Raw genomic sequence first — 16,939 nt, forward strand, 5'->3', positions numbered from 1 at the left:
GCATGGGGGAGTCAGTGGGAAAGATGCCTCACCACGTTCAACAGGATCCAGGAAGGGTTTGGGAAAGAGATGCAGGTCTTCCTACACAGTATTGACACGTGCACACGCACTTGCACCCGCATACAGACAAAAAAATAAATAAAAAGACTTGACATGACATTTCCCAGCAAGTCTTGGGTAGAGAGTTAATAACTACATGCCAGGTCTCAAGTGTCTGAGTCAAATTATGTACATATCACTCATGAAAGTTGACTTGAAAGCCTGTATCCAAATTATGAGCAGCACCAGTAAAAAAAAAAGTGAAAGGGTAAAATACTGTATAAACACTGAGTGTTTCTGTCTCGGGTAAAGATCTGCAGGCAGGAGAACTTCACCTCACAGCTGGGTTAAAGAGGTTGTGTGTCGTGACTGAGGGTGAGAGACCGTAGATTCCATTAATACCGCTGTTGAATTGTGAGAATCGCAATATATATTGTAATCGCCACCTAAGCATTGTGATAATATCATTTCGTGAGGTCCCTGGCAATTCTCAACGTTAGTGTTTAGTGTGGTGCGCACTGTGTTTGAGGAGAAAAGCCTCCTTCATACACACTGCTATAGCCAGCTGTGTACTCTCAACCCCTGAACGGGGAAAATGGATGATGTAACTCATGCTTTAGTTCGGACGTCCATGGAAATCAAAGGGCTGTTTACAGGCTCTCACAGTGCACAGCATCAACGTATACTGTATCATTAAACAAACAGTTCATTGTTCACTAGACTATTACTGTTAGACTACATCAATCACTCCCCACTGCTAATGAACCAACAATAAAACGATGTCTTTATCAATAGACTGAAACATTTGCTTTTCACAACACCTGATGAGGTGTGTCTTTGCGTGAGTGCGCACGCTGTAGTGTGTTTCTGTGTAAGAATGTGGTGTGTCTGTCAAAGTCCAGTTGTTGTTTGTGTTTAAATGCAGCTGTAACACCTGTGCCCTAACATGTTCTGACACAGCCCTGGGTTTAGGGCCTCCATATTAGGAGGCTGGAGTGGAGGAAGGAGAAAGACTTGGCAGGGGCTGCATGAACACCATCAATGTTTGGAATGATTTAAATCCATCTTGACAAGGAGTCAACAGGCTCTGTGCATGCGTTCAAATGGCACCCTATTCCCTATATAGTGCACTACTTTTGACCACAGCCCTATGGGCCCTAGTCAAAAGTAGTGTACTATATAGCGAACAGTGTGAGATTCGGGAGTCGGAAGAACACGTGGATTATTCCAGGAACGTAACAGCAGCGACTCATACAAGGAAACAGAGGGGGCCACTCATCAGCAGAAAACACCAGTGTCTTTCCTGTTTCCATCTCTCTCCCACTACCAACTATATTTAGAACACACAAAGAGAGGGACCACATTTACCTACACAACTATTTTGTTTCTCACAAGAAAGACACTTAAGACTCGCCTTCAGTTTCCACAGTAATGGATCCTACCGGGAAAGTGGGGGTGTGTGTGTGTGCCTGTGTGTGCTGTGAGAAAGAGACCCTGTTTGGCTGACCCTCCCACAGGTACGGCTGTGGCAGTCATGACATTTTGTCATCTGGTTATTGTCATGCAAAAGACTGCCTGTCTCACGGTAATTGACCGTTAATTAACATAAACACATTTAGCATCTCCAGGCCTCCAAACATACAAACTGCATACAAGCCACTGATGTGTGCCTTTGGAACATATACACTTAAAAAAGTATAATAAATCAATTTAATATACACCATCACAATAAATCCATTATTTAGTTTAGCCAGGTCTAAACAAACATTATAATATGAATAAAATGTATTTCAGAAGAATAGAATATGAGTTGGTCTACTGTATGTTATCTGGCAATGCTCCATGCCATAGGCTGTAGGCTTGTTCATTAAGCAGAAAATATATACTTATAAGTCCCTTGCCTCTATGTTATATTATATGATTTTATAGTAAGAAATATAATTGAACTTAACTAAATAAAATAGAAAGGCAATTTTTCCCATTCCGGAGCAAGTGTGCATATGAATTGTCTATGTGTCACGCCCTGGCCTTAGTTATCTTTGTTTTCTTTATTATTTTAGGTCAGGGTGTGACATGGGGGATGTTTGTGTGTTTTTGTCTCGTATAGGGTGTTTGTATTGTATAGTTTTTTTTTGTAGATTTCATGGGGTTGTGTTCAGTGTAGGTGTTTATGTATGTCTATGGTTGCCTGGATTGGTTCTCAATTAGAGACAGCTGTCTATCGTTGTCTCTGATGGAGAGACATATTTAAGGCAGCCATAGGCATTAGACAGGTTGTGGGTAATTGTCTATGTTTGACGTTAGTAGCTTGTGTCTGCACTTTCGTTTGTAGCTTCACGTTTGTGGTTTTAGTTTAGTGTGTATTAGTGTTCATTTTCATCTTCTAAATAAAGAAGATGTATCTATATCACGCTGCGCCTTGGTCCTCTCTTTCACCTAACAACGATCGTGACACTATGTCAAGCATAAAAGTGATCATTTGAAAGAGGTCCAATATACTAGAAACTTGTGAATGATACAAACCTTGATTTCCAAATGCCTTGGAAATCAAGAGATACACTACCGTTCAAAAGCTTGGGGTAACTTAGAAATGTCCTTGTTTTTGAAAGAAAAACAAATGTTCTGTCCATTAAAATAACATTAAATTGATCAGAAATACAGTGAAGACATTGTTAATGTTGTAGATGACTATTGTAGCTGGAAACGGCAGATTTATGGAATATCTACATAGGCGTACAGAGGCCCATTATCAGCAACCATCACGCCTGTGTTCCAACGGCACGTTGTGTTAAAAACGAATACAAGTTTATAATTTTAAAAGGCTAATTGATCATTAGAAAACCCTTTTGCAATTATGTTAGCACAGCTGAAAACTGTGCACAACTGAGCAAGTGTACAAATACATTAGAGTGTCTAGTATGAGAAACAGATGCATCACAAGTCCTCAACTGGCAGCTTCATTAAATAGTACCTGCAAAACACCAGTCTCAACATCAACAGTGAAGAGAGTTTTCAGCTGTGCTAACATATTTGCAAAAGGGTTTTCTATTTTTCATATTTTATTTGTCACATACACATGATTAGCAGATGTTAATGCGAGTGTAGCAAAATGCTTGTGCTTCTAGTTCCGACCATGCAGTAATATCTAACAAGTAATCTAACAATTTCACAACAACTACCTTATACACACAAGTGTAAAGGAATGAATAAGAATATGTACATAAAAATACATGGATGAGCGATGGCCGAACGGCATAGGCAAGATGCAGTAGATAGTATAGAGTACAGTATATACATATGAGATGAGTAATGTAGGGTATGTAAACATTATATAAAGTGGCATTGTTTAAAGTTGCTAGTGATACATTTATTACATCCAATTTTTAATGATTAAAGTGGCTAGAGATTTGAGTCAGTATGTTGGCAGCAGCCATTCAATGTTAGTGATACATGACTGGCGGTGTGGCGGTAATACAGTCAGCCCTACTCACAGGTCAACTGTGCGTCTTGACAATGAGTGTCTGAAATGGGAAACTGGCGGATGGACAAACTGTTCCTCAGAGCCAACAAGTCATGGTGTGATGTGATGATGAAGATCAGATGTGTCTGTTGAAGCCTGGTTCAGGGCTAGGATGAGTCCCACTGGACACTGAACAGACAATCAGTCTCTCCTCCTCATCTCCTTCCCAGAACTCTATCGTTCTTCGCCCTAGATCGGTTCTACCAGTATGACCAGTGTGTACAGGAACCTCTATCCCTCTGGTCCCTCAAGATTATTAGGCAGATTCACAGAATGACTGATTGAGAAAGTATGAAACCAAGAGTCTTTCTGTAACTTGACCCACTTGACCTCTATCACCACTCATGAGTTGACATGTTCATTCTGCATGAATAAATGATTTGTACACTATCATAACTGTAGTACAAACCTGAAGTACACACATCCAGGAAGAAAAAAACTAACACAGATGTGAACTGCTGATTTGTGTCCTTATTTTGGGGTTACAAAACAAGTAAAGTCTGGTAAAAAGATAGTTGTGGCAAGTCTGTGGTGATGGAGGCACGCAGACTGAGACACACTGAGCTGAAGCTGAGTGATGTCCTCTGTGGTCAGGTCTGCTAGGAGAAAAGAGAAACGGGAACAATGGGAGCCAAAGTGTCAGTGTAAATCTCAGGCCCAGCTCCACACATAGAGCCAAAGTGTCAGTGTAAATCTCAGGCCCAGCTCCACACATAGAGCCAAAGTGTCAGTGTAAATCTCAGGCCCAGCTCCACACATAGACTCAGCGACTGGCTGGCCCTCCAAATTAGCCGTCTCAAAATAAAAAGGCCAACAAAACAGGAAGTGTTGACCAAGTGACATCTGCTCCACTTTGGTCAGACACCTCCCCCTCCATCCTTCTCCCTCCATCCCCCCTCTTCCCACTCTCCCTCCTTCCCTCCCCCTCCTCTTGTTGATCCTGACTGGAATGGAGTCTCTAATTGGCATGGATTCCACATCTATTTTGGGGTGGGAGGAACATTTCTTTCAGGCTTTGCTGCTAATTTCAATGGTGACTTTTGTTTGTCCTCATCAGAGGTCCTGATCCATCGGCCGAGAGGATATGTAGCACAAACAACATCCTCCAAGGAAAAAAGGCTTGAATATATCTGAGCATAATGTGTATGCAGTTTTTAAAAAGTAACCTTGCTGAAGATATTCGCAGTTGAAACGATAACAAAGTGAACCACTGCTACTGTAAAAAGCAACAACAAAAGAACTGACCATCCATGAATTAAAAAATATGTTGAGGCTATACAGTGTTTGTTTACATTGACTTTGTTTACAAATATTGGAGTAAAACAAGCTTATATTTTGGGTTCTGATGGAGTATGACAGTTGAACTAACTCATGAGGCATTGTGGTGCTGTAAAGGGCAAACCGTCTTACCACGCCCCTCCAGAACCTTCCCAGTTAGGAGGCTAATAGAGCCCAGCTGGGGTTCTGGAAGGGTGTGGTAAGACGGTTTGCCATTTACAGCACCACACTTATTAATAAGTTACATCCTTCAAGAATCAATGGGTACATATCATGAATAAGTTACAGTGGGGCAAAAAAGTATTTAGTCAGCCACCAATTGTGCAAGTTCTCCCACTTAAAAAGATGAGAGAGGCCTGTAATTTTCATCATAGGTACACTTCAACTATGACAGACAAAATGAGAAAAATAATTCCAGAAAATCACATTGTAGGATTTTAATGAATTTATTTGCAAATTATGGTGGAAAATAAGTATTTGGTCACCTACAAACAAGCAAGATTTCTGGCTCTCACAGACCTGTAACTTCTTCTTTAAGAGGCTCCTCTGTCCTCCACTCGTTACCTGTATTAATGGCACCTGTTTGAACTTGTTATCAGTATAAAAAACACCTGTCCACAATCTCAAACAGTCACACTCCAAACTCCACTATGGCCAAGACCAAAGAGCTGTCAAAGGACACCAGAAACAAAATTGTAGACCTGCACCAGGCTGGGAAGACTGAATCTGCAATAGGTAAGCAGCTTGATTTGAAGAAATCAACTGTGGGAGCAATTATTAGGAAATGGAAGACATACAAGACCACTGATAATCTCCCTCGATCTGGGGCTCCACGCAAGATCTCACCCCGTGGGGTCAAAATGATCACAAGAACGGTGAGCAAAAATCCCAGAACCACACGGGGGGACCTAGTGAATGACCTGCAGAGAGCTGGGACCAAAGTAACAAAGCCTACCATCAGTAACACACTACGCCGCCAGGGACTCAAATCCTGCAGTGCCAGACGTGTCCCCCTGCTTAAGCCAGTACATGTCCAGGCCCGTCTGAAGTTTGCTAGAGAGCATTTGGATGATCCAGAAGAAGATTGGGAGAATGTCATATGGTCAGATGAAACCAAAATAGAACTTTTTGGTAAAAACTCAACTCGTCGTGTTTGGAGAATGCTGAGTTGCATCCAAAGAACACCATACCTACTGTGAAGCATGGGGGTGGAAACATCATGCTTTGGGGCTGTTTTTCTGCAAAGGGACCAGGACGACTGATCCGTGTAAAGGACAGAATGAATGGGGCCATGTATCGTGAGATTTTGAGTGAAAACCTCCTTCCATCAGCAAGGGCATTGAAGATGAAACGTGGCTGGGTCTTTCAGCATGACAATGATCCCAAACACACCGCCCGGGCAACGAAGGACTGGCTTCGTAAGAAGCATTTCAAGGTCCTGGAGTGGCCTAGCCAGTCTCCAGATCTCAACCCCATAGAAAATCTTTGGAGGGAGTTGAAAGTCCGTGTTGCCCAGCAACAGCCCCAAAACATCACTGCTCTATAGGAAATCTGCATGGAGGAATGGGCCAAAATACCAGCAACAGTGTGTGAAAACCTTGTGAAGACTTACAGAAAACGTTTGACCTCTGTCATTGCCAACAAAGGGTATATAACAAAGTATTGAGATAAACTTTTGTTATTGACCAAATACTTATTTTCCACCAAAAAATCCTACAATGTGATTTTCTGGATTTTTCCCCCTCATTTTGTCCGTCATAGTTGAAGTGTACCTATGATGAAAATTACAGGCCTCTCTCATCTTTTTAAGTGGGAGAACTTGCACAATTGGTGGCTGACTAAATACTTTTTTGCCCCACTGTATATCCTTCAAGAATCAATGGATACATATCATGAATAAGTTATATCCTTCAAGAATCAATGGGTACATATGAATAAGTCCAAAAATGGATGTAGCAACTGCAGATTGCCCATTTAATGCAAAAGCCCCCCCCCCCCCCCCCCAGTGTCTGAGTGTGTGTGTCTGAGTGTGCACAGTTCCTTAGGGTTTGTAGATAAGTCTTGTCACTCTGCACACACTAAAGTATTGAAGCCAGTCTACAGAACTGTGTCAGTGGTGACAGCCAGGGATACAACCATTGTCTACCACACTCTATCACCACTGTATCCTCTGGTCTACATTCCAGTGTATGCTAATGTATCAATTATCTGACTGTCTCTTTCCAAAATGTTCCTTTTTAATACAAAATGTACTCCACTACGACACACTACAAAGCACTATACTGGCCCAAGCTGAAAACACAAGTCAAGTTCAACAGTGGAAGGGTTCACTTCAGTTCAGTGCACGCTGTGATTATTATTTGACTCTGCTGGTCATATATGAAGGTTTGAATATCTTGAAGAACAGTCTGGCCTTAATGGCCATGTACTCTTATAATCTCCACTCAGGGAGAGAGGATATGAGGAGAGGAGAGGGGAGAGGAGGAGAGGGTAGAGAGCAGAGGGGAGAGGAGAGGATAAGAAAAGGGAGAGAGGTCGAAGCAGGGGATTGTTATGACAACCTGACACCCCTGAGAAAGTCACCGTGTTATTATGATCCCACCCTCTACGTGTGTGTTGTACTCCTGAGGAGGAGTCTTTCACCATCTCGCAGTATAATTCAACACCTCCTTCCCTCTTCCTGCAGGCCCACCTGTTGCTGTGTGTGTGTGTGTGTGTGTGTGTGTGTGTGTGTGTGTGTGTGTGTGTGTGTGTGTGTGTGTGTGTTTAGTGCACGAGGTCAACCCTGGCATGCCATTCCTGTCTGCAGCACAGGATTTCCTGCAGGGTTAGCTGTGCTGTGTACGTCTCGGAGCTGCCCTTTATTTTCAACATGTGGAAACATAACGGAACTGTTCCAGCCAAACACAACTTTTAGGATGGACACCACATCACATCAGCTACAACAGGTAGCATAGCCCTGTAAACTTAAGGACTGAATAGGGCTGTGACAGTCTTGGAATTTGAGGATACGGTACTTGGCCAGGCCAATGTACACGTTCACCGACATAACTATTCAGAAAGAAACAAGTGGCTTTTATCTCTGCAACTTTACTTCTACCATTATTATCAGTAGCATCTAAATATTAGTATTCAAGTTATTACCTCTAAGTATTAGTCTAGTCTACAGATTAACAAATTAGAGAGGATTGTCACTGACACAACGTCACACATAGGCAATAAGACCCAAAAGATCACTATTGGATTACACCTTGTTACTGGTTTTTCCTTTCTGTATTGTTTTTGATGTGTCCATTTTGTTGAAATGTTACTGTTGTCTTAGGCCTTTAAGGCCCTATGTAAAAAGGGGAGGTAACAATTCTGTTTGTATACTTTGATATGAATTTACTTCCGAATATACAGTGGGGAGAACAAGTATTTGATACACTGCCGATTTTGCAGGTTTTCCTACTTACAAAGCATGTAGAGGTCTGTACTTTTTATCATAGGTACACTTCAACTGTGAGAGACGGAATCTAAAACAAAAATCTAGAAAATCACATTGTATGATTTTTAAGTAATTAATTTGCATTTTATTGCAAGACATAAGTATTTGATCACCTTCCAACCAGTAAGAATTCCGGCTCTCACAGACCTGTTAGTTTTTCTTTAAGAAGCCCTCCTGTTCTCCACTCATTACCTGTATTAACTGCACCTGTTTGAACTCGTTACCTGTATAAAAGACACCTGTCCACACACTCAATCAAACAGACTCCAACCTCTCCACAATGGCCAAGACCAGAGAGCTGTGTAAGGACATCAGGGATAAAATTGTAGACCTGCACAAGGCTGGGATGGGCTACAGGACAATAAGCAAGCAGCTTGGTGAGAAGGCAACAACTGTTGGCGCAATTATTAGAAAATGGAAGAAGTTCAAGATGACGGTCAATCATCCTCGGTCTGGGGCTCCATGCAAGATCTCACCTCGTGGGGCATCAATGATCATGAGGAAGGTGAGGGATCAGCCCAGAACTACACGGCAGGACCTGGTCAATGACCTGAAGAGAGCTGGGACCACAGTCTCAAAGAAAACCATTAGTAACACACTATGCCGTCATGGATTAAAATACTGCAGCGCACGCAAGGTCCCCCTGCTCAAGCCAGGGCATGTCCAGGCCCGTCTGAAGTTTGCCAATGACCATCTGGATGATCCAGAGGAGGAATGGGAGAAGGTCATGTGGTCTGATGAGACAAAAATTGAGCTTTTTGGTCTAAACTCCACTCGACGTGTTTGGAGGAAGAAGAAGGATGAATACAACCCCAAGAACACCATCCCAACCGTGAAGCATGGAGGTGGAAACATCATTCTTTGGGGATGCTTTTCTGCAAAGGGGACAGGACGACTGCACCGTATTGAGGGGAGGATGGATGGGGCCATGTATCGCGAGATCTTGGCCAACAACCTCCTTCCCTCAGTAAGAGCATTGAAGATGGGTCGTGGCTGGGTCTTCCAGCATGACAACGACCCGAAACACACAGCCAGGGAAACTAAGGAGTGGCTCCGTAAGAAGCATCTCAAGGTCCTGGAGTGGCCTAGCCAGTCTCCAGACCTGAACCCAATAGAAAATCTTTGGAGGGCGCTGAAAGTCCGTATTGCCCAGCGACAGCCCCGAAACCTGAAGGATCTGGAGAAGGTCTGTATGGAGGAGTGGGACAAAATCCCTGCTGCAGTGTGTGCAAACCTGGTCAAGAACTCCAGGAAACGTATGATCTCTGTAATTGCAAACAAAGGTTTCTGTACCAAATATTAAGTTCTGCTTTTCTGATGTATCAAATACTTATGTCATGCAATAAAATGCAAATTAAATACTTAAAAATCATACAATGTGATTTTCTGGATTTTTGTTTTAGATTCCGTCTCTCACAGTTGAAGTGTACCTATGATAAATATTACAGACCTCTACATGCTTTGTAAGTAGGAAAACCTGCAAAATCGGCAGTGTATCAAATACTTGTTCTCCCCACTGTATATGTATATTTTTTTAAACAAGCCATTACACTTTTTTATTATCATGGCATTTCATTATTACTATTTAGGTTATTACTTATAATTTATATGAATATATAATATAGACAGTAAGAAATGGCAGATTGAAGAGGATCTGTTGCATTTTTGTATGTCACAATAAAGATATTGTTCTGCATATAAAAAAAAGTACTTATCCTATTTTGACACACCGAACCAAAAACCCTCCCACTTCTAACATCACAAACCCTGCTGCTGCGGTTATTCGATGGCAGTGTAGAGAGGACTCCGTAATGAGAGAAATTGTCACACCCTGATCTGTTTCACCTGTCTTTGTGCTCATCTGTTTTCTAGCCCGCCTGGTTCAACTGCCTAGCCAGTTGTAGCTCAATCTTGGGTGCAATGATCACGTTCCCTCAGTGACTGACTGTGTAGAGGCTCGTTGACTTAATGTTACGTTAGCCTACATGCTACACAAGCAAAGTTATATATATAGCTGTCGGCTATATTAGCCACGACTTACCGTTCTTTGTGCAGCTTCAAATGTCGAACAAAGTTGGAAGTTGTTGCTCCTCCGTCTGTCATTTTCTTCCTGCATGTTTTGCAAGTTGCAATCTGTTTTTTGTTGACTACAGCATAGTCTGTATGTCCGAAAATAATACTTTTGGGTATCATCTTTCCAATGGCTCAATCTGAATTCACCCACCAACATTGCTCTGCATTGCCATGTGCAACTTTTTCTCCGCTGGCACAATTTGATTGGCTGCTGTCCGATTCAAACTTTAATCCGTTAAATGAAGAGTTGATGCACTGCACACTTTTTTAATTTTTTTTAAATCATCATTTTTAATATTGGCTTGGGTATCAAGTCAGTTTGAGTCAAAAGGTCCAAGTTAAGTCACGAGTCATTGGTGTTAAAGTCAAGCTGCAAGTCATGTGACTCAACTTGAGTCCACACCTCTGCTGCCTGCCCCCCTGTACCTTTCGGGACTTTGACCTGGTTAATGAACTTCTGCCTGTCCTCGACCTGCCCCTTGTATTTTAATAAATATCAGAGACTTGACCATCTGCCTCCTGTCCCTGTGGTGACAACCTAGCTCTGCCCCATTGCATAGGCACAGTAGAAAATGAGTCGCTCGTTCCCGATGATTCCCGAGGGGACTGCTGCCTTCGGATCCTCTCGGAAATGCAGGCGTCGGGGACTTCCGGCGTTCTTGGGGGGCGAGCAAGCAGCCGTGGACGAACGAGTGGGGCCGAAAACAGACCTCTCCCTCCTGCACTCTCATAGACGTCCATCGATCCTTATGGTTAAGGCTATGAGGGAGTTGAGGTCCAGGGGTAACTCCTGAGCTGCGAGCTCGTCTTTAATCTCCTTGGATAGTCCATGAAGAAAGGTAAGGAACAGAGACTCCGGTTTCCAGGCACTTTTGGCGGCTAACGTGCGAAAGTCTACTGCGTAGTCTGCCACACTACGGGGTTCTTGGCGTAATCGAAGTAGCTTTTGGGCTACCTCTCTCCCAGACACCGGAGAATCGAATACCTTCCTCACCTCCACCATGAAATCCTACAAACGAACGTAAATGGCGGATAGTTGCTCCCAAACCGCTGTTGCCCAGGAGAGCGCCTTACCAGACATTAGCGTTATAAAATACTCTATTCTCGAATGGTCCGAAGGGAACAAAGAGGACTGCAGCTCAAAGATGAGGGAGCACTGGGAAAGAAACGACCAGCAGGTTCCAGGGTCCCCAACATAGCGCTCAGGAGGAGGTAAGCGGGGTTCTCGGGAAGCCAGGTAGGCTGTACAAAATCTTCACTGGCAGGGGAATTACTGAGGCGTGCTGCCTGATAGATAGTCCATGGAATTGCTCTAGTAACGTCTTGAAACCCTGGTCATGGCATCCAAACAGCATATGGAGACCTTCCATAAGGCTCTGAAGTAGCTTATCGTGTTTTTCAATGGTGGCTCCCTGCAGGGAGACAGCGTTGCAGAGCCAGTCCAAGTCTGCTGGGTCAGTCATGTACAGTTCATTATATCTTGTCAAGCCTACCAGCATGTTTTTCTGTGCTCCTGTTTTCCCTAGTCTCTGTTTTCTAGCCCTCCTGGTTCTGCCTGCCCCCCCTGTACCATCGGACTCTGACCTGGTTTATGAACTTCTGCCTGTCCTCGACCTGCCTATTGCCTGCCCCTTGTATTTGAATAAATATCAGAGACTCAAACCATCTGCCTCCTGTGTCTGCATCTGGGTCTCGCCCTGTGTCGTCATAGAAATAATGTAGCCTAAGCTACAAAAAACAGGCCTTTTACAAGATGAAATCATGACAGAGCATTTGATTCTTGTTAAAGAGCTGGAGTCCAGACATGCTACTTTAGAACACTTTCTGAATTAATATAATACTACTGGTATATAGGCCTTGTGACGTTGCTCTCTGGAATCATTCTTCCATAGGTATTCCTCTTGTCCAGATGCAGATGGGATTGTGCAGTGGGATGGTGACTGCATCGTCTGTGGATCTATTGGGGCGGTATACAAATTGAAGTGTTTTTTTTTTTTAAACTAGGCCTCCATTAGGCTTTCCGAAAGTAGGCTATAAAACAGGAATTGACAGGGAAAGTATGAAGGGGAGAGACAGCTGTGCTATAGTATGACAATCATTCAAATAGAAACAAATACACACGTCCATAGCCTATTTATCAGCGTTGATTAGACTAAATTAAAAAAGATCTATATCAAATTATACCATGCCAGGTTGGAGAGGATTGGTGCATTTGTCCATTTGACACAACATTAGCGCATTATAGGCCTCAGAGCCAGAACAACCTTGAAAACGTGCATTGTACAAAACAAAGTCCACACATCATTTCTTTACTGAAGTGCCATGGCCTACAGACTGTTTCTCCACCCCCATGTATCTAGTGGATTAGCTGCTCGACCATCTAACGACAGTTGGAAAGAGGAGGAGATGTAGACAGTTTAACAGACTAAGACTAATTTAGCAAAACATTTGTAAACACTCCCGCTATTAGGTAAAGTGTATCTACATGAAAATAAAGTATGTTTTTGAATAGATTTTTTTACAAAAGTAGGCCAAAAACAGTTGTGACTGTTTTACTTTCATGGTGGTCTTCATTTATAACTGTCAGTTACACGGTTATTCAATTACTGATACAGCCCTAGGACTGAATGCATACAATATAGCGACATTCTTGATGTGATGGTTGGCCTGGATCCTACTGGGAGTCTAAACTATGTTCCAGTCCACTGCTAGAGGATGAAGGGCTTTATTGGTTTGAACCTTTCAACAGGACCTTTCCCCTTCCCCCTGCTCTTTCCTCCCAGTCCACTCCTCTCCTCTCTATTCTCTTATCCTCTCCTTCCTGTCCACTCCTGTCCCCTCTCCTCTATTCATTATCCTCTCCTCCCTTGTCCACTCCTTTCTCCTCAGTTATCTTATCTTATCCTGTCCTCTCCTCTCCCCTCTTCTCCTATTCTCTCATCCTCTCCTCCCCGTCCTCTCTTCTCCCATCCTCCCCTCTCTCTGAGCTGTAGCAGTATGATAGACAGAAAGTCGGGTCAGATAAAAGAGTGGTTGACAGAGCGCAGCAGTATGTGTATTTTCTCTGCAGGGTAAGTATGTCAGGAATTACAGCAGGAATGTTCATGGCCCACTATGTCCATCGACCTCCCACTAATAAACGTTTAGAACATAACTTACAACAAAGAGCACACATAACAGGGACATCAGAAAAGAAACTCCAGCTTGATAAAGCACCAGAGATTAGTATGACTTCTGAAATACAATTGCTTAAACTTTCCCAGAGGAAGAAGATATAAACACGCCCAAAATAACCAGCTGTGGAATAACAGACATTGTATGGGGTCCTGTGAATGGCTTCTCTCAGGCTGGCGTGTGACTAGTATAGTGTGATCCTGTCAGTGTGACTGGTATAGTGTGATCCTGTCAGTCTTACTGGTATAGTGTGATCCTGTCAGTCTTACTGATATAGTGTGATCCTGTCAGTGTGACTGGTATAGTGTGATCCTGTCAGTGTGACTGGTATAGTGTGATGTGATCCTGTCAGTCTTACTGGTATAGTGTGATCCTGTCAGTGTGACTGGTATAGTGTGATGTGATCCTGTCAGTCTTACTGGTATAGTGTGATCCTGTCAGTGTGACTGGTATAGTGTGATGTGATCCTGTCAATGTGACTGGTATAGTGTGATCCTGTCAGTCTTACTGCTATAGTGTGATGTGATCCTGTCAATGTGACTGGTATAGTGTGATCCTGTCAATGTGACTGGTATAGTGTGATCCTGTCAGTGTGACTGGTATAGTGTGATCCTGTCAGTCTTACTGGTATAGTGTGATCCTGTCAATGTGACTGGTATAGTGTGATCCTGTCAGTCTTACTGGTATAGTGTGATCCTGTCAATGTGACTGGTATAGTGTGATCCTGTCAATGTGACTGGTATAGTGTTATCCTGTCAGTCTTACTGGTATAATGTGATCCTGTCAGTCTTACTGGTATAGTGTGATCCTGTCAATGTGACTGGTATAGTGTTATCCTGTCAGTCTTACTGGTATAATGTGATCCTGTCAGTGTGACTGGTATAGTGTGATCCTGTCAATGTGACTGGTATAGTGTGATCCTGTCAATGTGACTGGTATAGTGTGATCCTGTCAGTGTGACTGGTATAGTGTAATCCTGTCAGTGTGACTGGTATAGTGTGATCCTGTCAGTGTGACTGGTATAGTGTGATGTGATCCTGTCAGTCTTACTGGTATAGTGTGATCCTGTCAATGTGACTGGTATAGTGTGATGTGATCCTGTCAGTCTTACTGGTATAGTGTGATCCTGTCAATGTGACTGGTATAGTGTGATCCTGTCAGTGTGACTGGTATAGTGTGATCCTGTCAGTGTGACTGGTATAGTGTGACTGGTATAGTGTGATCCTGTCAGTGTGACTGGTATAGTGTGATCCTGTCAATGTGACTGGTATAGTGTGATCCTGTCAGTGTGACTGGTATAGTGTGATCCTGTCAGTGTGACTGGTATAGTGTGATCCTGTCAGTGTGACTGGTATAGTGTGATCCTGTCAGTGTGACTGGTATAGTGTGATCCTGTCAGTGTGACTGGTATAGTGTGACTGTTATAGTGTGATCCTGTCAATGTGACTGGTATAGTGTGATCCTGTCAGTGTGACTGGTATAGTGTGATCCTGTCAGTCTTACTGGTATAGTGTGATCCTGTCAGTGTGACTGGTATAGTGTGATCCTGTCAGTGTGACTGGTTTAGTGTGATCCTGTCAATGTGACTGGTATAGTGTGATCCGGTCAATGTGACTGGTATAGTGTGATCCTGTCAGTGTGACTGGTATAGTGTGATCCTGTCAGTGTGACTGGTATAGTGTGATCCTGTCAGTGTGACTGGTATAGTGTGATCCTGTCAGTGTGACTGGTATAGTGTGATCCTGTCAATGTGACTGGTATAGTGTGATCCTGTCAGTGTGACTGGTATAGTGTGATCCTGTCAGTGTGACTGGTATAGTGTGATCCTGTCAGTGTGACTGGTATAGTGTGATCCTGTCAGTGTGACTGGTATAGTGTGATCCTGTCAGTGTGACTGGTATAGTGTGATCCTGTCAGTGTGACTGGTATAGTGTGACTGGTATAGTGTGATCCTGTCAGTGTGACTGGTATAGTGTGATCCTGTCAATGTGACTGGTATAGTGTGATCCTGTCAATGTGACTGGTATAGTGTGATCCTGTCAATGTGACTGGTATAGTGTGATCCTGTCAGTCTTACTGGTATAGTGTGATCCTGTCAATGTGACTGGTATAGTGTGATCCTGTCAATGTGACTGGTATAGTGTGATCCTGTCAGTCTTACTGGTATAGTGTGATGTGATCCTGTCAGTGTGACTGGTATAGTGTGATCCTGTCAGTGTGACTGGTATAGTGTGATCCTGTCAGTGTGACTGGTATAGTGTGATCCTGTCAATGTGACTGGTATAGTGTGATCCTGTCAATGTGACTGGTATAGTGTGATCCTGTCAATGTGACTGGTATAGTGTGATCCTGTCAATGTGACTGGTATAGTGTGATGTGATCCTGTCAGTGTGACTGGTATAGTGTGATCCTATCAGGCCAGCTCATTTGATTGTGTGGTAGGACAGGGCTGCCAGAGAGCTATTTATAGACAACCAATGGAAGGTGTGCTTCCAGCCCTCATCCTTATGTAAATCACCTGAGGCCTACCTCTGTGTGTGTGTGTGTGTTATCTGATTGCAGCAGCTCTAGCATAGAGAGAGAGAGATCAGCATCGAAAGGTTCTGCCCACAGGGCAGCTTGTATAACAAGGATAACAAACATAGTGAAGTGAAATGGACCTGTCAACAGTGGCTGACAGCTCCAGGGAAAACACAGACCAGTTTAATTTCTGAATAAAAACAGAGACTTTCTCTCTAACTTCTCAGCTAAGACAAACACATATCGTTATATATACACTGTTTAAGACAGAATAGATTACAGGTACCTGTAGACAAGGGAAACAATGTCAACTCACTGTGTGTGTGTGTGTGTGTGTGTCTACCTCTTTCTTTGACAGTGGAGCAGAGGTTTATGCATTATGCATTCTGTCCAGGCTAAAGTTTCCTCTGTCCTGACCTGAGTTTCCAAATCACCTCTTAAAGGGGCCACAACCAAGTGTCTGCGTCCCTCTGCACTTATCCAGTTTCTCTATCCCCTCTCTCCCTTTCTCTCGCTCTCTACAAAGACGGAGCAGTGTGAATGAGTTCCAGAGAGCCAGATAGCCCCAGAGAGCAGGGAGAACAGAGCAAGAGCTTTAATCTTCACTTTTTTATTAGACACACGCACACAAACACACAGCCCTCCCCACCAACTGCTCCCCTGACATAGTTTTTGATAGTAGTCTATTGTTTGGTTTCCTGCTCAAGCATGGACGTCTAAGTGATCAGAACTCATGTTTCCGCCCCATACAGGGGGACAGAGACAGAGACAAGGCCAGGTCCCAAACAACAAGCCAACCACGTTTCAAAATAGCAAGAGATGAAAACACACAGCAGCACTTCTGCCTC

At 43.3% G+C, this 16,939-nt stretch overlaps 1 protein-coding gene across 6 annotated transcripts in view; it reads right to left on the reverse strand.

The window, feature by feature from the left end:
* LOC139557414 (histone deacetylase 7-like) overlaps window positions 1-16,939 on the reverse strand; it is a 91,818-nt gene that overhangs the window by 23,677 nt on the left and 51,202 nt on the right. The window lies entirely within an intron of this gene.

The sequence above is a fragment of the Salvelinus alpinus genome, chromosome 28 (genome assembly GCF_045679555.1).
Source record: "Salvelinus alpinus chromosome 28, SLU_Salpinus.1, whole genome shotgun sequence".
Taxonomy (NCBI): Eukaryota; Metazoa; Chordata; class Actinopteri; order Salmoniformes; family Salmonidae; genus Salvelinus; species Salvelinus alpinus.